This window comes from Emys orbicularis, chromosome 9 (assembly GCF_028017835.1).
Source record: "Emys orbicularis isolate rEmyOrb1 chromosome 9, rEmyOrb1.hap1, whole genome shotgun sequence".
Taxonomy (NCBI): Eukaryota; Metazoa; Chordata; order Testudines; family Emydidae; genus Emys; species Emys orbicularis.
In genome coordinates, this window is record NC_088691.1 from 55,235,186 (window position 1) to 55,262,434 (window position 27,249).

The following is a 27,249-nucleotide window of genomic DNA, read 5'->3' on the forward strand; positions in this document are numbered from 1 at the left end:
GCTTATGAATGTATTTACTCGAACTGATTTGACCAAGTGGTTAAAAAGCAAGCTTCTGAAAGGAATGATTTAGTGATAACTATTTCAAATACCACAGGTTAAGATTTCAGTATGGTCAATTCAGCCCCTACATTAGTGAGAAATAAATAGTTCCACACAGCTGGTTGTGTTTGACCAAAGCTGCTTTTTCCTGCTGGTTGGTTGTTGCATTTCACTAGTATTGTTTATATGAATATAATTGTAAATTGCTTTGTGATTCTCTGGGATGAATGAAACACTATTTTAGTATTTAAATCAACTGAATGGAGGATTTTAATATGTAATCAGGCTTACAAACTAGTTAACTTTTAATTCTCCCCTGGGGTGCATTTGATTTTGGATGTAGGTCTTGACAAATGGGTAAATATATATGATAGTCTTAAAACAATATTTTAAAAGCTTTATATGGTTTTAGTTTTTATATTAGAGTAATTAATCAAATATGTGCCCAAAGCCACAATCATATTGTGTTTAAAATACACGTTGAAACAAAATTTCAAATGTCAATAAATAAAAATGAACACCTTTTCAGAGCACTTGGAGACTAGAACCTGACCATGGCAGTTAGACTATTAATGTTGCCCATTCACAGCTGGAGGGGAAAGTAACTTACACATATCCCAGAAGACTAACTCTATTCATCATATAAGAGCTGTAAGCCATCTTGAGGAATTATTAGATCCTGTCCCTTGTTGGTATCTCAGAACAAAATAAAGGTGTGAGTTATGCTTTAAACAAAAATACAAGGTAAATCTCCAGTTGTACCAGAGTTACCCTCCTAAATACAAACTCAGTTTGAAGATGCGTTTACTGTTACCCCAAGCAAACCACTGGTACCCCCAGCACATTGGTTGTAATGGTCGCAACTGGCAAATGGATCCAGTATGAGCTTTGCTCCAATGAAACATGCATCAGGAAAATAACCCTTCAGAAGAAGTGGATGCTACCTATAGAGCCTCCAGACAAGCAGTAAAGAAGGCAAGAAACCTAGCTTTGGATACGCTGTATAATGAGATGCACAACTGTTCTCAATTTGCCAAAAAGAAAATATATATGATCTCACGGACAAGAAACAAAAGGAAGATGACAAAGTGAACACACCATTCATAAAGGATGCAGGGGTCTTGTATGTAACTGACAGCGAAAATTCTGGGGGTCTACTTAATGTGGAAAACCCTTTATATGCTGCATTGTCATGCGAAGCAATAATTATGAATGTAGATGCCTTTGAGGTCTGCCCACAGGTCACCTGGAAAAGTAGCAGGTCCAGATGAAGTGATGGTGGAAATGATCAAAGCCTTGAGAGAGGCTAGGGTACATTGGCTCACACAAATCCTGCACTCTGGGAAGAAAAGAGAATTCCATATTGGTACCGATATACAAACACAAAAGTACCTGTGACGGGTTGGATCACAGAAACCCCCTTGGGAACTGCCACCCGATGTGCAAAGACTACCCCTGCTCCTGTTTTCCCTGCCAGCTCAGGACTCCAGCACCCTGTCTTGCTGAGCCAGACACTCCCGTCTGGCTCCAACACAGACCCAGGGTCTGAATCACTTGTCCCAAAGCTGCAAGTTTACCTGAAAACAGCTCACAGAAGTGTGCTTGTCTTTAGCACTCAGATGCCCAACTCCCAATGGGGTCTAAACCCAAATAAATCCGTTTTACCCTGCATAAAGCTTATGCAGAGTAAACTCATAAATTGTTCGCCCTCTATAACACTGATAGAGAGAGATGCACAGTTGTTTGCTCCCCCAGGTATTAATACATACTCTGAGTAAATTACTAAATAAAAAGTGATTTTATTAAATACAGACAGTAGGATTTAAGTGGTTCCAAGTAGTAACAGACAGAACAAAGTAAGTCACCAAGCAAAATAAAATAAAATGCGTAAATCTCTGCCTAATCAAACTGAATACAGATAATCTCACCCTCAGAGATGCTTCGGTAAGTTTTTTCTCAGACTGGACACCTTCCAGGCCTGGGCACAATTCTTTCCCCTGGTACAGCTCTTGTTCCAGCTCAGGTGATAGCTAGGGGATTCTTCATGATGGCTCCTCTCCCCCCTTTGTTCTGTTCTACCCCTTTATATATCTTTTGCATAAGGCGGGAACCCTTTGTCCCTCTGGGTTTCCACCCCCCCTCACTGGAAAAGCACCAGGTTAAAGATGGATTCCAGTTCAGGTGACATGATCACATGTCACTGCAAGACTTCATTGCCCACTTGCCAGCACGCACATATACAGGAAGACTCACAGGTAAATACAGCCATCTGCGGATAATGGTCCTTGTTAATGGGAGTCATCAAGATTCCAAACCATCATTAATGGCCTACACTTTACATAATTACAATAGGCCCTCAGAGTTATGTTTTATATTTCTAGTTTTAGATACAAGAGTGGTACATTTATACAAATCAGATGATCATACTCAGTAGATTATAAGCTTTGTAATGATACCTTACAAGAGACCTTTTGCATAAAGCATATCCCAGTTACGTTATATTCACTTATTACCATATTTTTCTAAAACTGTCCCAGTTACATTATATTCACTTAATATCATGTTTTTATAAAACCATATAGACTGCACAATGTCACAGTACCTACACAACTGTTTGAAGCTTCTGTCCCACTGCGTGAAACTGAGAATCATAGCTGCATTCTCTGAAATGTGGAGCCCATTTAAGGAAAGAAGCAGTTTGGCTTTAGAAAAGGAAAATGGACAATAGATAGTGTATTCATTGGCAGACAGTTGATAAAGAAGCTGGAGGAAAATATCTAGCATGGTTCATTGGTTGGGCTTTTTTGTTGTGTGGAGTGTTTTTGTTGTTGTTGTTGTTGTTGTTTTGTTTTTTGAGAGAGAGAGCGAGCATCTGGCAAAATACATACATGACTACTGGTGCATCTCTAATTCTGTGAGGTACTGGAGGATCTTGTCCAGATGGTGATGGATTTGTATGAGGGTTCCAAGACAAAAGAGCCAGTTGCCCTTCAGTGTTTCAAGGAAGGCTTCAAGGTGAAGGTTGGACTCCACCAGGGATTAGTGCTTAGTTCATTACTATTTATAATTGTGATAGACTTCATAGGTAAGTAAATCCAAATTGAAGGTTGTATGAAGATGATCTATACAAATTAAATTTTGCTAATGGCCGATGGTGAGGAAGATTTGGTTCAGGCAATAGGGAACTAACAAACTATAGTGTCAAAATGAGTAAAGAAAAGAGAAATCATGTGGGTGACTTGCTCAGAACTAAGACAGATGAATATCAACATTGAGGGCCAGCGCCTAAATCAGGTATCATCTGTGTTTATCTTGTGGGGCTGGTTAGTGACAAATAGAGAAATCCGAGAACCATAACCAAGATAGCTGAGCATGGGGGAAGTCTGGTGCAAGGTAACTGGAGTGACTTCTAATAAATGAATGCCCAGATTACATAAGGGGCAACTATAGAAAACCATGGTAAGACCAGCTCTTCTGTGTGGATCAGAGATATGGGTAACCAAAGAGAGGCACTTGAGAAGACTTGAAGTTATTGAAATGAGATGTTTGAGGGGAGACCTTGCAGGACCACATGTGGAAAGATGTCCTCAGGCATGAAACCAAGGTTTGCAGTATCAGAGAAGCTATAAAAGAAGAAGCTGAGATGGTATCAGCATGTACAAGGATGGATGAAAGGCATCCCGTTAGGGACTCATCTGAGACTAGAGTTTGCGGGCTGAAAACAAGAGGACAGCCAAGTAAACGGTGGATAGACTGTAAGGGAAGACAAAGTGGATATGGAGCAAGCATTGGACTGGCAAGCTTGGAAAAGACAGATCAACAATACAACCCCAGCTAGTTGGGAAAGGAGGAGAAGTAGTTGATAGAAACTTGTGTTAGCAGTTATTAGGCTGAAGTTAATCTGTTTGCAGTTAAAACTGTCTAAATCATGATTGTTTCACTCCGTATAGGCTAAAGAGCGTGCCAATGGAATGGAACTTGATGGGAGAAGAATCCGGGTAGATTTCTCCATAACAAAAAGGCCTCACACCCCTACACCTGGAATCTATATGGGGAGACCAACTTAGTAAGTTACTTCAGAAACTGAATAGCACAAGTGGCATAAAGGAAATGCACATTTAGTTTGCCACATAGTCTGTTTTATTTTGCTAAATTATCTGTGCTCTTGTAGGAATTCTGTATCAACACAATCCTGATTTTTATTTATTTATTTATTGGTGCTTTTTGGTAAAGGCCCAGACTTTCAAAAGTACACATGCAACTCTTGGTATATGGGCATAAAATAGTAGTGCACCTTGATTTGTGTACTTGCACCAAATGTTAAAATCATGCCAGTCAACATTGCGGCTACATATCAAACAACACTGTCAGGAAAAAATGTAATTGATCTAAAAATTCTATTTTCAGATAAAGCAACCTTTAAAATGTCAAATGATGGCACTTATTAGCAAAGTAACTGCCACTCAGTTTACGAAAATGACAAACTTGTGTAGTTATCGTTGAAGCAAATTCCATAACTTTTATTTAATTCTTACTTGTGGGTAGCCCTCAAAGGTTGTATGCTTTTTCCAACTGTAAAAAGTCAAGATGCATTTGTGTACAATAATTTAGTAACTTGTAACATTGTGTTTAGATAACCATAAATAGAAATAAAACTACATGAACTTTTTTCACTTACTGGTAATACAACACTTGAACGCTTTAAAAAAAAAAAAAAAAAAAAAAACCTAATGCACCAAAAATGCATCAATTTCAGTACTTTGTATCCACCTGTCTAATGTTCCTTAATTTAGTCCGTTCTTAACTTGCTTCCAATTGGCAGATGTGACTCGTCCAGATCTATCAGCATAATTGTTTTCCATGGGAAATGGGGCCTGGAAAACCAAGAGGGCATGGGCAGTTGGAGGCCAACAGTAGGAGAGGCCATACCCAGAAATGTTAAACTTGTAGCTTTAAATCTGAGTTTGTGATCTAAAAAGCTTGTATTAAAAATTTTGGTTTCATCCCATGAAAGGCACATGAGAACTAAGATCTCAAGTTGAAACACTTGAAGAAAACATTTTTGTCAGCTGACAGCTTTTTTGAAAAGTCAGTTTAGTAGCTGATACATTTTAAGTCACTACTGGGGGTTGGACTAGATGGCCTCCTGAGGTCTCTTCCAACCCTAATCTTCTATGATACTGGGCTCACTGAGGAAAAATCCTTCCAAAAGGGACTTTTTTTCCCCCCTGAAAGTTACGAATAGGTGAAAGTTGCCTTAGAAAAGAATTCCTCCTGCAATATTTAAACTTAGTGTTCATGTCAAAAAGTTAAATCCAGATTAAGTTTGCAGTTACATTTCCTGGCCACCTTATTTGAAGATTCCTACAGTACTGTTAGCTCAGCCAGCCTTGCCTGTATGCAGAATTTTGTATTTTTGTAACTTTGTTTCACTGTTCCATGCAGTGGCAGCTCCCGACGAAGAGATTACTATGACAGAGGGTATGACAGAGGGTATGATGATCGTGAATATTACAGCAGATCTTATAGGTGAGCCACTAGTAACAAATACAAAATATGTGCAGATCACCTTGGGCTAGAGTTTCTCTTGAAACTCCTGCATTTTGGAAGTAAATTATTTGCATTTCTTTTTAACTTATTAAATGTTATAACTGTACCTTTGAAACTCATTTGAAGTCACTATTTTACATCCAAGCTCTGGTTTTGAAATCTTTGGTTTTTACTGCAAATAATTGTTGTTTGCCATCTGTTATTTTTGATGTACAGCCAGTGTGACAGACAGATCAGAATTTCAGTTTGAATGAGATCTAATTTCAACATAAATAGTCCATAATGCTATACTTACATGTATATCTGTATAATTTTAATGGCTTAATAGTGTCTATGCTGTGAATACTTCAGCTTTAAGAGCAAGCACACATATACACCTCTTCTGTATGCTGGCCCAAAAGGGGAAGAAAAAAAATCTCCCAAGAGACAGCAGTGGTGAAAGTACTAGTATAGACCTCTGCCACTTGCATTTTCCCATCTGGTGGTCTAGCCATGCTCTGGAGAAACGTAGTCAACACAGCGGTAAAAATAGCAGTGACCACCAGTGCTCAAAGTTATTGCCACTTGGCGTACAACAGTGGAAGATTATTTTGAAAGTTAGAGTGTAGATGAGGTCATAAATTAAACCTGTCCTTATACTGGACAGATGTACTATGAAAATGTCACATAGCCTTTCTACAAAACAGAGGGCAATCCTATTTCACGGCTTCATATCTATCAACTAACTCCTTGGCACCCATAGTTGGATTTTGCTGTTGTAAAGCCTGTTATGGACAACAGTTGCTTCAGGATCCACCAACACAGCTACTAACTAGGAAATGAGAAGATAAAACAAATTAAGGGAGAAAGTGAAACGTTAGACACATGCAGTGTTGAATTGTAGATAAAACTCTGTAGAATGCAGGGGTAGTGTAGGAACTTTGAATTCTATGATATAGATAAAAGGATAGAGGGCAACTGTTTAAAGTGGCAGTGCTAACAAGGCTTAATAGCGGTTTTATTTTGCAGAGGATTTAAGTCTGACAAACTTAGCGTGGTTGTACTTAATGTGACTGAAAGTTCATAGTTAACATATGTTGCCATAGATAAATTGTAGAACTGTTTGAAATTTATTTAAAACACACTTGAATATAGCTAGTTGGTGGTGGTCTTGATGAAAAATGTCATGTTACATCTGAATTTTCAGATTGGTTGCGTGAACAAAGTTGGACCATGTAACAGAGTCAAGACACAATTGAAATGTTAAGCTAATATCTAGTAGTTCATTTTTTGTGTGTGTATTTTAATGACTTCCTATCATCAGGCCTAAGGCAGATTTTGTGCAGTTATAAGATCTTAAATCTTTTATTCCGTAGCTGGGTCAAAATATCCCTTCTGAGCAACTATTTCCTATAGTCCTTTTTCCTGTCACTCCTCCTAGGACAACCTTACTTTATTTTGTCTCCTTCTGTAATAATCACTCAAAATTGGTCATGCTTTCTTTTTTTCTAAATCTGAAAGTCTCTCATTTTGGAGAGTGAACGAATCCTCCAAATGTTACTTGCTTTATTCCCTTTATTTATGTTGTAGCTGGTTTTACAGAAGCTTATATTAAATACAGGCTAGATAGATAGAATCTCACCAACTACTTGAAACTGCTCATGCAGGAGAATTCCTTTAGGGTGAATTATGCTCCTGACCATTGCATACCAGCAGGAGTGTGAAACTAACTACTTTCACTCTTGGCAGTGCTCATACTGGTGTCGAGAGTATGAGGCATGGCTTTGAGCATGGGGAACAGGAATGGGAGCCCAGAGAGAGCATAGACTAAAACAAGGGAAACATGTTAACTAAGGGTGGAATGATGTGCACAAACATAAAGACTGGACCAGTGGTTTAGTGGCGTCACTGTTAGAATTAAGGACCATTCTCTTTGCTCTGCATCCTGGCTAGTGATAGGTGCTCTGTAGACAGTGTTCACTGTCATCTAGTCAAGCACACCTGTGGTCACTCACCAGACTGCTGTGAGGAGTTCCAGCCCCTGTATCCCATGTGCTTTAAGCCTGCAGAGTTTGAGCAGAGTACAGCCGTTGCCCTATCTTTGGTGATCTAGGCACTGTTGGGGTGCAGATCCTCTATCTAGCACTCCTTCTTGACAGCTGCTGCCTTGCCCCTCAGGCTCCTGTAGCTCCCACAACTCCAGCTTTGTAGGTTGTTTGGGCCCACAAGTTAATTCTTCAAGGACACGTAATAGGTATAACACGCAATGTACGCAGACTTTGCACGGGATTCTAAAACACCACTGCTCATCCTTTAGTAGCATGAGAAATGCACAGATTTATACAAAAATAAACTCCATGCTCAGTTTCCTTACCACTCTAGAGTATTTGTTGGGCTGGGAGCTGGGTCCTCTGGGGATGTCTCAGACCAGTCTGTTGCACCTCATGGCTTTAACTTCGCCTCTTCCCTTCTCTCTCTTCTCCCCTCCCCCTCCCCCCAACAAGCTTGCTTTCTCTCATCTTGGTTGGTCCTGCAGCTAACCCCAACCCCATGAAAGCCAGGCCTGTCTCTTCTCCTGCCCAGAGCATCCTATGTGGCTCTGAGTCCCTCATGTTTTTATGTCTCACCACAAACACCTGCTTTTGTTCTGCTGCTGATAATTTTTCCACTCTCCAGAACTCCCCTCCTACAGCCAAATGGCTTCTCCCAGCTCTGGCCAATCTCTTTAGCATAACTATTGACCAGCCAGAGTATAGTATCTAACCTTACCTACTCTCCATTGTATCTCATCTGGGCGATATGTGCTTACAGCCTTGTCAGCAGCGGTGGATACATACAGACAGAGGCATTTCATCATACAGAAATTTTCGTAACCTCACAAGATCAACCAAAATTCATAAGTTGTACACATTCTCCATATATTCATCTTCCTATCCACTATTTTCTCCTCCCCTTTACCTGTTACATACACTCTTGTTCTAGAAGTGTCGTGCTTTTAGAACAGAAATGCTTGGTAAGAATACAGGGGCTCCACCTTATGTAATTTCAACAAACTGTCTGGGCCTCAATCTTTCCACCTACCCTTACTTAAAAATAAGCAGGTAGCTTTTGGATTTTACCTTGTTCTGCAGCATATTTACAGCCTTTATCATAGCTGAGGCTAAGCCACAATCTTACTTCCTATGTCTGGATGTTTAAGAATCCACCAGTTGTCCTTATAGCTAAAATGCCTTATCTCTTTTTGACGTGTTAGAACTTAACTCCCTCACACTATTATTTATTATTTGTACTGTATTACCATAGTGCCTAGGAACCCTAGTCATGGAGCAGGTCCCCTTGTGTTAAGGAAATGTACTCTCGCCTAGCCAGATCTTATGGAACTAGGAGTGTTGTCACAAATTAAGTAATATAAATAACATTTTTGCTGCAAGCAGATACTAATTACATACATTGGTGCTGTACTAGGAGATCTTATTTGAATAAAATTCTATTCAGTCTTTAGAAAAAATAGATAAGGAATTCCTAATTAGAAATATTCAGTATGTAGTCTCCTTTCCTGCCTGCCTCTCACTGGAAGTGTTAATTTTTATCATTTTGCTTCTGGCCTTTGAGAAGTAAAGTTAAAGGTCTTTGAATATCCACTTATCCCCTCTTTTTCCCCTCATCCTCTGTAATCCAAATTACAAGCTGACTGGCCTTCACCCAGAGGTGTTGTCTGAGTCCTTGTAGTGATGACTCCCAAACTCCCAGTTTGACCATTTAGCCACCTGCTCAGCCTTTGACATCTCCATGTACACTGTTTTCCATTAGGCCCAAAGGATCATTGTGAAAGGGCAGAGTTGTGGCCTCATCTATGCTGCAAATAAGCACAGAGATTGCAGCGATGAGCAGGGGCAGAGAGGAAAGCAGAATGGACAGACCTATGTATGTTAGACTACCTGTGTAACTTCAAACAGAAAAATTATCAATATAGTGTGTTCATTCCAAAGTAATCATCTCCTTATTTTTCTAACATTTCCTTCCTTTCCTCCTTCCTTCCGTCATTTGAGTCTTGTCTAGAACTTTGATTATAATGTCTTTGGACCGGAGACCGTATTTGCATTGCAAGACACCTGGCACGTTTGTAGATGGTGTATAACGTATAACATTTACAGTATATTTTATTTGGCTACCTTATACCAAATGTAACCACCTCCCCACTACATAATTAAGACAGTTTCATTAAAATGATAATGAGAATTTTACTAGCTAATGCGTGAAATCCTATCATGAGAATGAACTGATCTTACTTGTCTCATTTCGAAACAAAACTACAGCTCCCTGGTGAGTGAGCAAGTACAAATTTTTGCACAGAGTAGTGTGACTGCATTTCCTTCAATTTAAAATGGAAGATAATCTCAAACTGCTGCTACCTGGAGGATAGGAAATTATAACGTACAATATTGGTAAACTGGACCATGAGATTTCCTCAACTTTCCCAGACACTTTGTGATTTTTGCCAAGCCATGCTGGGCATAGTACATAAATGAACTGTGATGAGACAGGTAGCTTACACTTACACAATGCAGCAAATTTTATTTAGGTATTTTCTTGTCTTTCCTGTGTGATCCAACTGTAGTTTTATATTAGATATAACGCTTTGTTTTCCTTGTTTTATGCCTTTAAAAATAATAAAGTGCGAAAAATGTTGTTTTGCTTCTGTCTTCACAGAGGAGCTGGTGGTGGAGGAGGAGGAGGAGGATGGAGAGCTGCCCAAGACAGGGATCAGATCTACAGGTATGCTTAGACAGGATTTAATATCCAAAGAACAGTAGAAATTTTCATGAAACGGCCTGCCTAAAAAATTCAAACAGCTGAGGCCTAATGTACATCCAAAAGCATTAAAAGAAAGTGGAGTAGTCACTAGTGAATGAATACAATTCTTCAGCGAGCCACAGAACTCATTAAAACAAAAGTCCACCTGATTAAAATTATATAGGTTGGTGATAACATTATATATATTATATAGGCTGGTGATGGAGCTTTACGCGTAGAAAATTCACAATCTGTGCCAAAGAGTTATGAATTTTTCAGTTACTCTTAAACTAGTGCTGGGGGACAGGACCCAGTGGGGGGGAAAACAAATGTAGAGAGCCTTGATTTGGGGGGCTGGGGGGAAGGAGATTGCAGCTGTTGGTGTTAGCTATTCATCTCCAAATAAATATTTAAATTGGAAACAAATCTAAGATAAGTAGTATTGGTTTGTTGCTTATCATATGGTATGCTGTTTGATTACAGATAAGATTAATGTTTCTCAGGCTCTGAATATTTAATAGTCCAAAAATTAACATTGGCATTACTCATGGTTTGTTTTTTAAAATATAAAATGAAACCTTTTCTCTGGAAATATTAAGTACCTCAAGCTTGCTTTCTTCATACACTACTAGCTTTTATAGGCATGGAGTCACCCAACACACAGTGAACCTGTGGAACTCATTTCCAGGGGATGTTGTGAAGGCTAAAGGTATAACTAGGTTAAAAAAAGAATTGGAAAAGTTCCGGGAGGATAGGTTCATCAATGGCTATTAGCCAAGATGGTCAGGGACAAAACCCCATGCTGTTAGTGTGCTTAAGTGGCTGGTTGCCAGATCCTGAGACTGGACAACAGGGAGTGGATCACTCAATAACTGCCCTGCTTTGTTCATTCCCTCTAAAGCATCCAGCACTGTTGGAAGACCGAATACTTCACTAGATGGACCATTGGTGTGACCCTATATGGCCATTATGTTCTAGTACCTTTACTGACTTTTAGGTAGCATCTATCAATACAGTATACAGATGCTCCTGTCAGCTCTGCAATGCGTGGTTTTCAGTGAATCAACTGCTAGTTAAGAATGTTGCACAGGCAGCTACAGTGCATATGTGACCGGATTAACCTTAAATTTCTGGTGACCAGTATTCATGGGATGTAGACTAATCAGCAATAGGGGTGTTGAAGGAGAATTATAATATGGTATTTCTTGGTATCATTTGAATTTGTGTATATCAGTGTTAATTACTTTGCAACCTGAATTAGCTTAATTATCATGTTAATCCTTTCCACAGGAGAAGATCACCATTCCCATACTACAGCCGAGGAGGTTACAGATCTCGCTCCAGATCTCGATTCTATTCACCTCGTAAGTCTTGTTTTAGAATTGGTTGTGTCATTGATTGGATGATGACTTCCATGTAGAAGAAAAAATTGAGAGCACGACTACTGGATCTTTAATATTCTCGCCATCTAATTTAATGCCCCTTGAAAAAAAACTGAGTTCTCCAAGCAAGTGACCACCTTTTAAGGACAAGGCAAATGTCAGTTTTACTCTTGCCTCCTTGCCTTACTGTGTCCTTGTCATGCATAACTTTCCTTTTAAAAACTCATGGGAGACCATGTCATGGTTAACGTTTTGGTTATGCCCAAGATCAAACAGTCAATCCCGGCAGAGGCTAACATGTTGTAACTGAGTTTCCGAACACGGTACCTTCTATAGGATAGATAATACTTTTTAAATTAATCTGAGATTAAAGTCAGAGTAATGGATTTTGTATTAGTATATTTAATATCAAAAAGTTGCTAAAATGAGGGCTTCTCTCTGGATTATCTCACTATATCAGCACATATTCTGGAGAGGTGTTTATGTGGGTAGGTTCTGTTTAAAATAGAATGTCATTAAATTATTTTTACTTGGTCATAAGGGATACATGTTAATGATGTTCCCACATTCTTTGCTAATAAACATGGAAACATCCTTCTGCCATACATAGTAATCTGCATTGTATCTGTCCTTTCTCAGTACCTTGAAACACCAGTCCTCCATATGTCAAGTGTCTGAGGGCTTGCTTACACAGGGAAGATCAGTGCTATAGTTAATACTGGTAAATTTCCCTATGCAGACAAGCCCTTAGCTCTTGAATTTCTGTTTACCCACTTGAACAAGGTGATCACAGATGTTGAAAGGCTTTGACTGATATATTTAAAGATTTAGCCTATTAGTAATTACAAAATGAATTAATGTATGTTTACTTTTTCCTCTTACAGGTCGCTATTAAAACATGAAGTTTAGAGGAATTTCTAACTACAGCCCTTGAGCTGGGATCGCAGATATGTGGACAATATTTTTATTGTCTATTCTGTTTAAAAAGTGAGCAGTGCCTAGTGAATAGGTGACTTTTACACCTTTTATGAAGACTACTTTTTGGTGAACTTAAAATGCTGTTTCATTCTGCATATCTGTGTAGTTCGGTGCTTTGTTCAAAGTTGTGTTTTTGAGAGGAGTATGTTTTGCATGTATTTTTTTAGTCAGAATTTTGACTGCTGAAAGTTTTCTATTATACAAAACTGTTCATTTAAAGTTTTTTCTACTGATTCCAGGATATTCTGAAGATCAAAGCCTGTGTAAAATGCTTTCAAATGGTAAAAAATAATAAACAGTTTGATTTTTACTTCCCAAATCTTATGCATAGCCAAAGTAATCTGTTCCTCCAATTCTCAAATTCAGTAGCTAATTAACTAAGAGAAGACAGTCATCGCCCTTCTCCACAGCCCGCCAGAATATGCATAGTATGAAGCCCATTAATAAAATGTTAAGTTTATACTGCTTTTATCTGGACAAAAGTTACTTCTACAAAATCGCTGCTTTGTGGCTTGTAAATAGATGCTTATCTAAAGGTCTGACTAGTCAAGCCTTATGTGTAACTTGTACACTAGCAGGAGGGAGGGGTAGGTTGAATAGTATTGTATACTTGGAGAAGGCTTTTTTATAAATTACTGTTATATGGTAATGTTTGAGCTTTCAATTGGCTGTCATGGGGTGACGGAATACATTCTACACCTCCTAACATGTTATGTCTGAAGGCTTGTGAATGAGACCATGTGCTTTATTAGGACCAGGCAGGGAATAGATTTCACTGGAGTAGACAACACGTACACAACTAATGGGCATACAAAGTCCGAGGCACTCATCTGTGAGGTTTTCACTTCCCAAAGGTAACCAACTAAACTGTTTCAATACTTAAAAATGGAATTATTCCTTGAAAATGTAGCTTTTGTAATACTTCAGGGATTTGCATAAGCTTTTAAAACTCTGACGTATTGGAGACCATGAATGTACAGAACTAGCCTACTAGTTCCCTGCTTTCTCAAACTACAAAGTAGCTTTCCTACCACTCTTCTGTTTACTAAAGTTTTTTTAATTTGTTTGGTTTTTTGTCTGCTACACTGCCATCAGTGGATTTCTCACCCATTCACAAGTAGGAAGAGCAGAATATGGCCTACATATGAGGTGGGGAACTTAAAGGATCAACAACACCAGGAAGGAAAAGAAAAATATGTGGGGATGGGGATAGAGGGAGGTAAAACAAGAATGAAAATGGAGAGAAGGTGGCAACTATACTGAGTTGGCTTTCTTAGCTTTATCCTGAGAGAGTTCCTGTAGGAGTGATCAGCACAAAGTATGATCACAATCTCACTATTATTGGGTTAAATTGCAACGTTTTACTCCAGACTTGCTTTTATAGATTTTTAAGGCCAGAAGGGATCTCCTGCTTAACATAGGCCAAAGAATTTCACCCAGTAATTCCTGCGTCAGACCCTTATCTTGTGATTGAGTTAGGGAATTGTTTTTAGAAACAGACACCCAGTCTTGATTTAAAGACTTCAAGTGATGGAGAATCCAGCAGTGTTCCAGTGATTCATTACCCTCACTTGAATTTTGCTATGTCTTTGATAACATAAAGAGCCCTCTATTGTCAGAGATCTCACTATATAGGTACTTAAGAGACCATGGTCAAATCACCACTTGACTTGCACTGTGTGTGGATAACAGAACTGGAAACTGCACTCTTGTAATAGTCTTACTAATGCCATCTACAGAGGTAATGCCACAACCCTACTCCTATTCAAATGTTCCCGTTTATACCTCCAAAGGTCACATTACCACTCCAAGCCACCACATCACATTAGGAGCTTAAGATCAGCTGGTTAACCATGATTCACATCCTTTTTGGAGTCATTTATAAAGATATTGAATACCACTAAGCTAAAAACAGATCCCTATGGGACTCCATTAGAAACACCTCTATTGGGAGTTCTTCCATTTACAAATGTTATTTGATCTCTTTTCCTACAAAGGAACTAATAACATCACCATTTACATAGAGCAAAAAACCAAGTTTTTTACTTTTTCCTCAAAGTAGGGGGAAATGGAGAAGAAACAATGTATTGATGCAGGCCATATGGTATTTTTATTCTGTAATGTGTACAGATACCAGGGATGTTTGTATGTAAGAAGCTAAATTGAACAGAATAGTAAGGTGAGAGGGAGAGGCAGCCATGGATCTTTTAAAGGGGACTTCAGAGATTTGGTTACTCAAGAAACATTAATACATATGGTTTTATGGTATGTTACTGTCCCATGCTAACTTACACTGTACATTGGTAGATGCACCAGACCCTGCTACAAGTCAGTGGCAGAGCTGGCAATAGAATGCAGGCCTCCTAATGCTATGTCCTATCCTACATTTGTACTTGAAAGGGTGTTCCAATCACCATGCTTAAAACAAGAGGGTCTTTACTGTGCATCTAGCCCCAAAAAGTTAAATCCTGGTACAGCTTTGTAAAGGCCAGGTACATAGTGTGCTTTGGTCCTATCTAGGCATACAAAACCAGCCTGTTAAAAGCAAAAATTGGGAAGGTACCTGGCAGTGACAGAAGGCCTATTTATAAATAAGCATGTCTGAAATGTGAGGAAACTGATGTGATTGCATGATTAAAGCTGGTAGGAATTCTTGGGGGGGGGCGGGGGAGAGAGACATTCCATCCTCTACCTGGGACTTGAACCTAGCTCTTCCCATCCCAACTTAGTCCCCTAGCCACCAAACTTGGTTATACTGAGGGTGGGAGTCTCTCACATTTTCTGTTGGAAAAACTTTAAAAGGTCTAGTTTTTTGAACATTTTCCCCATTCCAAATTGGGACAAATGCATTAAAAATATTAGCAGGACAGGAAAACTTTCCTGCTTAGCTCTAGGGATAATGCCGTGTAAACCACTGGCAAGGCAAATTAGGCCATGGGGTGGGGAGCAGGTACCATTCTACCTAGACTTCTTTTAGAAATGTGAAGTGTAGTGAAATTTGTGTGGGCTGGATTTCTCTGTAGAATCTGTGTGGATACAAATTGTGGGATTACACCACTGGCCTCAACAGGAGTGTGTGAGAGAAATGCAACGCTGGAAATCAAAAGCTACGCAATAATAAAATTGGTGACTTCAACTCTGTGCAGGAGTAACATAGTGGGACATGGGTTAGAGAAGCAATTTCTTTATTCCAGGAACAATTGTTGAGACGCAAGGAGGCTATGCCTAGTAGTAACTACAGTTAAGCCAATTAATCATAACCAACATGTAAATTCATCCTGGTCGGAGGGATCATACTAGGACTACTGACAAAACTTTTGTCCGCACCAAATTTTTACTGTCCCACTAATGGCATAGTTGACTAAAATGTGAATAGAGCACTTGGATAAATGTGTATTGATCTTAATGAGCCCAAGAAAATCAGACTTTTCTGGAGTGAGAACATTCAGGCCAACTTGAGTTCTGTTTAATGCATTCATGTTCTGTAGCAGCAGATCACTGATGGCCTTGCAGAGAATGGGCTCCAGTAGGCTGTCATGCAATGCCAGGAGAAAATAAGTGTATGAAGGTGCAAAATGGTCTGAATGATTTGAACAACAGCTGTTGGCTAATTTGTCCCTGCTTTGCAGAGCTGAGCTAAGTTCTCATGACTAGTCCAACCACAGATCCAGATAGTTGGGAAACCCAAACCGGAGGAGTTAGTGTGGAAGTCAAGGAATGAGGGTCAAGAAGTGGCCTGGCAAAAGAACAAGGCCTTCTCTGGTTTGGGAGTTCTCTTAAGCTGTGCCTGTGCTACAAGCTAGGGGCTTGATTTCTCCTGCTCACATACATACGTGTGCTAGTTCTCATGAGTGTAAGTAGCAGTGTAGCCATGGTAGCAGCAGCAGAGGCTTAGCTCAGCCAGGCTGAGTACATGTGGGAGCATGGCTAAGCTGTGGCTCTGCTACTGCAGCTACACTTTGTACTTGAGCAAGTATGTGTATGTAAGCAGAGGAATCGCACCTGTATGTTGTACATCCTTAGTATGTGCCTGAGAGTGCAGTTTGTGGCAGGGTTCGGGAATCAGTGCTGGTTTTGTTCTGGTAGTCATCTTCATGTGAGGATGGAAGTTCACTGCTATTAACTCCTCTGCTGTGACCTGTTGAGAGAACATGTTCACCTACTATCCAATCCAGTTGGGATAGCAACACAAACTCCAAACCCTTGACCAAGCCTCATTGAATTTGAACAGTGCACTTCAGTTTTCCATCTTTATAACATCTGGAAAGGGTAGAGATGTGCCTTTTATCATCACTATTTCCCTATAACTGCCACAAGCAATAGAACACTTGAAATGTGCAGCTAAAACCCCAAGGAAACAGTTACCTGGCAAATCAACTAAAGTTTGTAGTTAATTTTGGTTGTGTATCCTGCATTGCATCTGGATATCTGCTTTGGCAATGGAGCCAGGGTCGCACTAGGGTTCCCTCTTCCTGCTCTGCAGCCTTTGTGGAGTAAAAATGCTGATGGACAGCCCTTTTTCAGATCTCCGCCTCAGTCATTTGTAAGTTTATGTAATTTGTCATGGAGAATTTTACTGACTGCCACTGTTCTAGGCAGTGATCACTTTGTATTTGTATTACAGTAGCAAGTAGCAACCCCAGTTATGGAGGAGGACCCCATTGTGTCAGGTGCTGTACAAACAGTTTTACTGGCAGCACCATGTTCCCAGCAAGTGTTCATTTCTTCTTTGAGTGCTCGTCCCTCTATTCCACATGTGGATGTGCATGCACCTGAGTCAGGCCTGCACCTGTGCAGTAGATCTCCTCATGCTCCCTGGCAAGGCTATAAGAGGCAGTGTGGGTTGATGCCCCTTCAGTTCTTGTCGCTGCATGGCCTGAGTTGGAATCCTGTGTCCTCTCTTCCTCCAGCTTTTCAGACCTGTAAGTAGTTATTCTTTTAGCTTAGAACAGTTAGTTTTAATATATTTAGAGTAGTGGTTTCCCCAGACCAGGATTCCCTCCCTGCAGTTTGGGACTATGCCCAGAGTCCTGGGCTTCAAAAACTGTTGCCTGCCCTAAATCTTCATCAGCAACACACACCAATGCTGCCTCTACTGTCTGCATGAGACACATTTTCAGTGAAGTGTGGTATTTGTCACTCATTTCCACTGAGAACTGGTTAAGCCAGTGAGCGTTGCCTTAGGAAACATTTAATGGAGAAGCCATCTCTCCGATTTAGGCTAGGGAGACCCCTCTGTACATTGCCCTCACCAAATGAACAGCAACCCTCCAAGCATGCACTTTGGAGTGGAGTCTTCAGCTTCCTAAGCCCAGACTCTTCCTCCAGGGCATCCTATGAGAGCAAGGGACACTCTTATAGGCACCAGGACTGATCCCTATTGAGGACTGTCCATAAGAGAGCCTAACAAGGTCAGGTGAGCCCTCATATGCAGACCCTAAGGAACTGGCTCTGCAAAAAAATCCCCCAGGCTAGAGGGTAAAGAGCATAAGAAGGATCAACTAGTTCAGTTAGCGAGTCAGGTACTGAAGCACAGAAACTTTCACCTGCTGATCCTGTCCATGAGTGTGGGTCTGGACTGCAAAACTGACTTGTCTGCCCAAAGACTGCACCACAACCAGGGATGCACTGGTACTGGCAGTGCCGATCATTGGGACCCCCCACAAACCAGGGCGCACAGAGACCTACACAACACCATATCTTCCTCCCCTACCTGCCATCTCCTGTCTTCTCTGGCCCAGTCCTCCTGAGGCATGTCACCACCATCTCACTTACAATGGTTAGGCATGATTGCCCTGGTACCAATGGTTTTGCCATTCCAACAGGAGCAATTTTCATATTTAGACATCTCACAAACACGTCCGTCCTCCTTCCCCCCGAAGAGAGCCAAGACTGGACAGGAGATCCAGGACTTAGTCAGTACCCTTGTGGACGCAACCTTCCTAGGGACTAATGATTCCTCATGGTGGCCGCCTCAAATGGTTGACCCCTCTTTCTGGCCTTACTGGGGGCTGAGGGATCCCTATAGCAGATACCTGGGACCCACTCAGTGCACCGGTTCCATAGGTGGAGGAGGATGTCATACCGGAACTGCAGGTTCCAACTGGAATTCCTTCCTCTTTGCCTCCCCACCTGATGACCATAGGCAGTGTTAGAGGGCTTTCCTTTCACCCTCTCGCCTGGTTCTTGTCATGTAGACAGAAAGCAGAAGACCGAAGTGCAAACAATGCAATGTTTATTGGGGTTAGTTTCCAAGCAAGCATATTCCGAAGCCCTTCACAAGGGTTGGGCTTATCTCTTTGTGCCAATAGTTCCCCAGTGTTCTGTCCCCAGCTCTGACGCCGCAGAGCATTTACCCCGTGTTCCCCTTCCCAGCTCTGATGCCACAGAGCAATTTCCCTGTGTCCCCCTCCCAGCTCTGATGCTGCAGAGCCTTGCCTGTGTCCCTGTTCCCATTCCCCCCCCTTAGCAAGCATGATTCCAATTTCCCCTCCACTTCCTGTTTCCACCCGTTTATATAGTAATATTCTCAGCTATACCTTAATGAATCATTTTACTGAAATTTTATTAACCAATCCTAAGATATTGTAACATTCTCTAACCGATTATATCCTACTACACTAATTAACTTACACCTAGCAAAATTATTTATACAGCAGACAGAAACAATTAGAGAACCAGACAGATTATGGCTCCCTCTTTTTTACTGTTAAAGATAAAACAGAGAGAAATGAGGGTTTCACACCCACAACCATTGATAAGTGATTTCTTGCCAGACAGGATGCTATCAAACTAAGTTTTATTTAACCATCTTAAGATCTGTTTCTTTATCTGGTGGTGGTGGGCACTATCAGGACAGGATCGTCTTCCTAAAAGCCCAACACCACCTTATTTCAATGTGACTGGTTTGGAATGTGAGGATGTGACCATATGCTTCCCAGCTTATGGCTCCCCCTGCTGCTTAGCCAAGGGCCTTAGCCTAAGAACAAGGCCTCAGACTATCCTAGTGATAGAAGGCCTATACACAGGTGGATTGTGATTTTGATTCTTTGTTTTTAAACCTCTATAACTAGCTAAGTGATAAAAATACACATAAGTTCTTAAAGTATAGGCCTTTACAGGCAGGCCTGAATATCTATATTCTAACACTCCACCCCTTTCTTTTTCTTTTGGGATCCTCCTGCCAAGTATCCCTGGAAAAGCATAGGACATACGGTGACATGTTTCCTGATAGGGCCAGGCATCAAGGTGGAATGTGTCAATGCTCCATCTGTCCCACTGCCCCTTGTGTAGTACCGTGCCCTGCACCTTCTCTCGTACAGGCATACCACACCTATTCCAACTGGTGTTCCAGACTTCCCATTATAGTGGGCCCGAGAAGGTTGGGTCCGGATTGTCTAGTACACTGGGGGGGGGGGCTTACTACATTACTTATAGGTTATAATTAGTGGCCATTCTTTAGAGGGTTGTGCCCCTCTTGACTGTTTCCATATGCAACGTAACACAAGTACACTTAACAATACACCAGCTGCTATGTTAATCCACAGCAACACCGAGAGTCCTGACCACTGTGGTATAGTCCAACATCCTGGCCACCACCAAAAACACTGCTTCTTCTTCAAGTGCTGTCCCTGTGGGTGCTCCACTCTAGGTGACGGTGTGTCCCGGCGCCATTGATCGGAGATTTTCAGTAGCAGTGCCTGGTCGGGACGCACTCACTCAGTTGGTATCTCCCATCTCGTTGGAATCTTCCTGAGTGCATGTGTCCCGCACCCTCCTCAGGTCCTTCTCAACCATCCTCGGCTGAAGACGGGACTTGGGGCAGTGCTGCCTTTTCTTCCCTGGTCTCTATTGGAAACAGTAACAAAGAACATAGAAATAGTTATTAGTTACATCCCAGTTGTTTCCCTTCCTTTAGTATAGTTACAGAGTTACTTACTTAGCTTAAAAAAATAAAAAAATTCGCCTCACGCTTGTCTCCCGTTGAGACACTCTCCCCTGCCATTTCTAATTCACAATGCCAGGGGCTTCAGGATTCAAAAGGTGCGTTTCCTGTAAGACTCCATGCCAAGGTCAGATGGGCCTCACATTGTGTAAAGTGCCTCAGAGAAACTCACATCTCCGCAAAATGCCTCCATTGCACGAGCCTCAAGTCTAGGGCTTGGCATGACAGGGGCCTGCGACTTAAAATGCTGCTGATGGAAAAATTGCTACAGCCGCTTTTGGAGACAGGGAAAGTTAAACCCGCTCCCACACGCTCCCCGGCGAGATCCAAACCAGTTGGGGGCATTGCTTCACCCTCCCTGGAGCGGAGGCAAGAAGCACAACAAGTCTCAGAGGAGAGACTTTAACAAGGGTAGGGGCTCTCCCGCGAGATCCCTACCCTCTATGCTGACAGCGCCAAAGGCAGGCGCCTCAGCCTTTTCTAACGCCTCAACCGCAGCTCTGACAGAGCGCAGAGGTAGGGACCCGACTTCCCATGCCGGGAAGGTTCCCGTGGCACCAGTCCCCTCAGCACTGACAATGGATGCGGTGCCAACAGCACGCTCCTCCTCGGCACCGAAAACGGACGCGGTGCCGACAGCGCGCTCCTCTTCAGCACCGAGAAGAACATCGGCACCGAGCCTGTCTTCCGCCTGGGCACCAGCAGCGGACCCCCTGCAAGGCACCTCCAAGCGGTCCGCGGCACTGCTGTCACTTTCACTTTCTCTCGATAATGCGCTAGAGCACAGAGCAGGCTCGGTGCAGCCCAGGGAGCAGGAGCAACAGTTTCTCACTCAATGTGACCTCTCAGTGCCACCTGAGCCTAACTCTCCGCTCCTAGATACACAGGGCTCACTTTATGAACAGCCGCTCTCTCCACCTGAACTGGCTACCTTTACTGACAACGAGCTCGATTTACAGCAGCAGGCGGAGTTCTCCCCTCCTGCTTCTCCTCCTCCACCGGAACGTCTCCCACATCAGGTCACGGCTCAAGGCCACCAGCCTCATTTTCCTTACTTCACCCCCCCGTGGGCGGCACCTGGGTTCTCCTACCCTATGCCTTGGCCTCAGTGGTACCCTTGGCCACATCCTCCTACCAATCATCCTCCTTCTGTGCCTCGATCTCCAGCTCCATCCACTTCTAGGGTGCCTGAGCCCCCTCCTGAGACTGCGAGCTACGCACCATTTCCTGACTCACCGACCCCTAACTCTCCATCAGCCCCAGATGGAGCCCTCTTCCCTCTGCCTCCACAGAATGTGGACGACTGTAAACAATTCCAAGAACTTTTCAGGAGGGTGGCACTCAGTCAAGATATCCCCACAACACAGACTCCTCAGAATCCTTCAACCGTCTGTGCCCTCAAAGATCGCGCTTCCTATAAACGAAGCACTCCTGGAACCAGCTGACACTCTCTGGCAAACCCCAGCTTCTTTAGTACCAACTTGCAAAAAGACTGAACGTAAATACTATGTCCCTGCTAAGGACACTGACTTCCTATTTTCTCATCCACCACCAAACTCTCTTGTCATGGATGCAGTCGCACACAGGATGAAACAGTCACAATAGCAGCCCACCCCGCAAGACAAGGACCTTAGACACCTGGACGTCTTGGTTAATAAGGTTTATTTGTCATCCACTCTACAATTCAGAATTGCGAACTATTCTGCCCTCCTCGCCAGCTACGACTTTGATAATTATAATAAACTTTTTGAATTTGCCTCCTACATTCCAGAGGATAGGAGAGCAGACTTCAAATCAATCCTAACTGAGGGCCAACTGATTTCCAGAACGGCGACTCCAAGACTCTAGCCATGGTCGTGGCTCACCTCCACAAACACTGGATGACGCTGTTCCCCTACCTGGACAATTGCCTCATCAAGGGCGACTCTTATGGCGAGACACTTCAAGCTACCCGCTTCACCATCTCCTTCTTTCACAGCCTACGCCTCCAAATAGACATCCAAAAATCCACCCTGACACCTACACAACAGATTGAGTTCATCGGAGCTCATCTCGACTCAATCCAGAGCAGGGCCTCGCTCCCATATCACAGATTCCTCGCTATCACACAGCTCATACACATGCTCTCTATTCATCCCAGTACACAGGCAAGAATCTGGCTACAGTTCCTTGGTCACATGGCAGCCACCACCTTCGTGGTTCAGTATGCCAGGCTACACATGAGAGGTCTTCAGGGCTGGCTCAATTCCAATTTCAAACCCAACAGACACACCCCTTAGGGACACTGCTAACTCCTCCTCCCAATGTTATAGCTTCCCTACATTGGTGGACAAGACCAGAAAACCTCTGCATGGGGGTTTCCTTCCAGCAACGATCCCCAACGCTCATGCTCACCATGGATGCTTCCCTAATCTGTTGGGGAGCGCATCTAGGGGAACGCAGGGCACAAGGCCGGTGGTCCGCATCAGAGACGCACCTATACATAAATCTCTTAGAGCTCAGAGCAGTGAGGCAAGCATGCCTTCACTTTCTTCCCCTCATAAAGAACAAATCTATTCGGGTCTTAACAGACAACATAGCATGTAGATACTACATCAACAGACAAGGAGGAGCCTGATCACATTCCCTTTGCATGGAAGCCATCCAACTATGGAATTGGTGCATACAACATCACATACAAATCATCGCTTTCTACCTACCAGGCTGCCACAACACTACTGCCGATGCACTCAGCTGGCACTTCTCAACAGAACATGAATGGGAGCTGCACCCCACAATACTTCAACAGCTCTTCTCCCTCTGGGGCACCCCATCAATAGACCTCTTTGCCACAACCCAGAATCAAAAATGTCCCCTGTTTTGCTCCAGAGCAGGACTCGGGACTACATCCCTAGGAAACGCGTTCCTCATCCCATGGAACAACTCTCACCTGTACGCCTTCCCACCAATCCCTCTGCTACACAGGGTTCTTCGGAAGATCGTAGACAACAAGGCCTGGGTCATCCTTATTGCCCCGGCTTGGCCAAGACAGACGTGGTATCCCTACCTACTCCGCATGTCCTCCCATCATCCAAGGGCTCTCCCCAACAGGCCAGATCAGGCAGCGGCATAAGCAGACTGGTAGGGACAGTGTGCTGGGAGAGAAGCTGAGTCCTGATTAGGGGCGGGGCTTCTCTGACTAGGAGTCTTATAAAGGTAGCCAGCCAGTCAGGCAGCAGCATAGACAGCTGCAGCAGCACAGGAGCCAACAAACAGAGCTGTAAACAGGGGAGTTTGAGTGGGAGTTTACAGGGGGAGTTTGGGGGAAGACTAAGAGAGGCAGGCAGAGGAACACACAGGCTACTGAAGGGAATGTGCAGTGTTCTAGCAGTGTCTTGGTGCTCGTTGGGGGTTTGTTTTGCTGTGGATGGTGGTGTTTTGGGTTGGTTTGTGTTTCCCAGATGTACAGGATTTAGGTGGGAAGCCTATGACAGATACAGAGGCAGCAGTTGTAGTGACCCAAGCAGTGGAAGACACAATGAAGATGACTGGATCAGTGGCGTAGCCAGGTTCTAAGTGTAGGGGGAGCAAACATAAAAAAGGCGCCCCCCCCTTGGCACCTCCTCTGGCCACACACCCCCTTGGCTCCTCCCGTTTCCCCCCCAGATTAATCCCGGGGCCCGGCTCAGGACTCCTGCGGGCTTCCCGGGGGTGCGGATACCCCTGTCCCCCCGTGGTCCCAGGAGAGTCTCTCCTGCCCAGCCCACTCTGCAGGTGTCCCCTGCCGGCTGCGCCGCCTGGCCCCACCCGCGGGGTCCCGTCCCCCCCACCCCGGGCTCCAGGCTCCTGCGCCGCGCCAGGGCCCCCTGTCCAGACAGCACAGCCTACGCCCCTGCCCTGCGGGCCTGGCCCCGGGGAGCCCCTCACCCAGACCCCCCAGTGCAAGGCACCGGACCCCTGCCGCTCACCTTCTGTCCTGCGCCGCCACCTGTCCCCGGCCGATCCTGGCCCCATGCCGCGGGCGGATCCTGGCTCTGGCTCGTGAGTCGCTGGCCGAGCCTCGCTCCATGGCGCATTAGCAAGGGGCGGGGAGCGCTTGGCCGCCGAGCCCTGAGTCGCCGCAGGAGGTGGCTGCGGCGATGTTGGGGCCGTGCTGAGCGTGGGGCGCGATGGCCGAGGAGCCGGCCCCGTAGCTCCTCTGGCCGCGCCTGCCGCCCCCCCCCCCATGGCTCCTCCGGCCGTGCTGCCCCCAGCACCAGCCCGGCAGGTGCCGCTTTTGGGAAATGTGCGGAGGGGAAGTGGCTGCTTCCCCTGCACCCTGCTAGCTACGCTACTGGACTGGATGTGGAAGCTGCAGCATGTACATGATCCTGGAGGGGGTACCTGAAAAGAGTTTTGTCTGCCTGAAGTACCGCCTGATAGAGCTGATGGAAGAAAAGATCTGAGGATTGGAGATGCAGATGGAAACTCTGGTCGAGTTTAGAAGGGGGTTCGAGCGGATGATGGAGCAAAGACGTGATGAGGCCAAAGGGAAAAGCTCAGACTTGCAGATGGAAGCAAGACCAAAAAACTCTGAGGGGAGACTGCTGGGTGAGGAAAGTGGACGGTGGAAGCATGTGACTAAACGAACCATGCAGAGGAAAAGACGGGCTAGTGAAGAAGCAACAGAGCTCAGGAACAGGTTTGCGGAGTTGGAAAATGAAGAAGGGGCACAGCAGGTGGTCACTGAAGGTGAGAGGGCAAGGAAGAAGAGAAGAGCAGCTAGCCCTATAAGGAGAGGGGAAGAGTCAATGCAGATGACACCAAACATGAGCCCCAGGAGGATACGGGATGGGTTGCAGAGGATTGCAAGGGTGAATAGGAATCGAGAGGACTTGCAGCCAGAGGGAACAGGGGATAGACCGGAGAATCGCACCGTCACCAGGAAAAGGCAGGTCTACGTGATTGGGGACTCCTTACTGAGAAGGATAGACAGGCCTGTAACCAGAGCTGATCCAGAGAACAGAAGGGTGTGCTGTCTGCCGGGTGCCAAGATACGGGATGTGGACCTGAGATTGAAGTGGATCCTAACGGGAGCGGGAAAGAATCCACTGATTGTCCTTCATGTGGGAACGAATGATACGGCTAGATTCTCGCTGGAACGTATCAAGGGAGACTATGCCAGGCTGGGGAAGACGCTTAAGGAAATCGAGGCTCAGGTGATCTTCAGTGGGATTCTGCCTGTTCCTAGAGAAGGGCAACAAAGGTGTGACAAGATTATGGCGATCAACAGATGGCTCAGGCAGTTGTGCTATAAGGAGGGCTTTGGGATGTATGGTCACTGGGAGGCATTCATGGACAGAGGATTGTTCTCTCGGGATGGACTTCACCTGAGTAGGGAGGGAAATAGACTTCTAGGATGGACGCTGGCACAACTGATTAAGAGAGCTTTAAACTAGGAATTGGGGGGAGATGTTTGGGAGATGTCCAGGTAATCTCCACGCCGGATTTTAACATTGAGAGGGAAGAAAACGAAGCAAGAAAGGATACAGCCGTGGGTATGAGAATGGACATATGGAGGAAGGGTACTGTAGATACAATTCTAATAGATGATACTGGCGGTAGAATGTCTGGGCCTAATCGGGTAAAGAATGTGAGTGAAGCCAAACAGCAAGAATTAAGATGTTTGTACACCAATGCGAGGAGCCTAGATAACAAAATGGAGGAACTAGAGTTACTGGTGCAGGAAGTGAAACCGGATATTATAGGGATAACAGAAACATGGTGAAATAGTAGTCATGACTGGAGTACAGGTATTGAAGGGTATGTGTGGTTTAGGAAAGACAGAAATAAAGGCAAAGGCGGTAGAGTAGCATTGTATATCAATGATGAGGTAGACTGTAAAGAAATAAGAAGGGATGGAATGGATAAGACAGAGTCTGTCTGGTCAAAAATCACCTTGGGGAAGAAAGCTATTAGAGCCTCCCCTGAGATAGTGCTTGGGGTGTGCTATCGACCACCGGGATCTGATTTGGATATGGATAGAGACCTTTTTAATGTTTTTAATGAAGTAAATACTAATGGGAATTGTGTGATCATGGGAGACTTTAACTTCCCAGATATAGACTGGAGGACAAGTGCTAGTAATAATAATAGGGCTCAGATTTTCCTAGATGCGATAGCTGATGGATTCCTTCACCAAGTAGTTGCTGAACCAACAAGAGGGGATGCCATTTTAGATTTGGTTTTGGTGAGTAGTGAGGACCTCATAGAAGAAATGGTTGTAGGGGACAATCTTGGTTCGAGCGATCATGAGCTAATTCAGTTTAAACTAAATGGAAGGATAAAGAAAAATACATCTGTGACTAGGGTTTTTTATTTCAAAAGGGCTAACTTTAAAGAATTAAGGAAATTAGTTAGGGAAGTGGATTGGACTGAAGAACTTGGGGATCTAAAGGTGGAGGAAGCCTGGAATTACTTCAAGTCAAAGTTGCAGAAACTATCAGAAGCCTGCATCCCAAGCAAGGGGAAAAAATTCATAGGCAGGAGTTGTAGACCAAGCTGGATGAGCAAGCATCTCAGAGAGGTGATTAAGAAAAAGCAGAAAGCCTACAAGGAATG

At 43.7% G+C, this 27,249-nt stretch overlaps 1 pseudogene; it reads left to right on the forward strand.

Annotated features, from left to right (window-relative positions):
- Nucleotides 1-12,904, forward strand: part of LOC135884103 (transformer-2 protein homolog alpha-like) — a 111,369-nt pseudogene extending 98,465 nt beyond the window's left edge.
- Nucleotides 12,905-27,249: the final 14,345 nt, after the last annotated feature.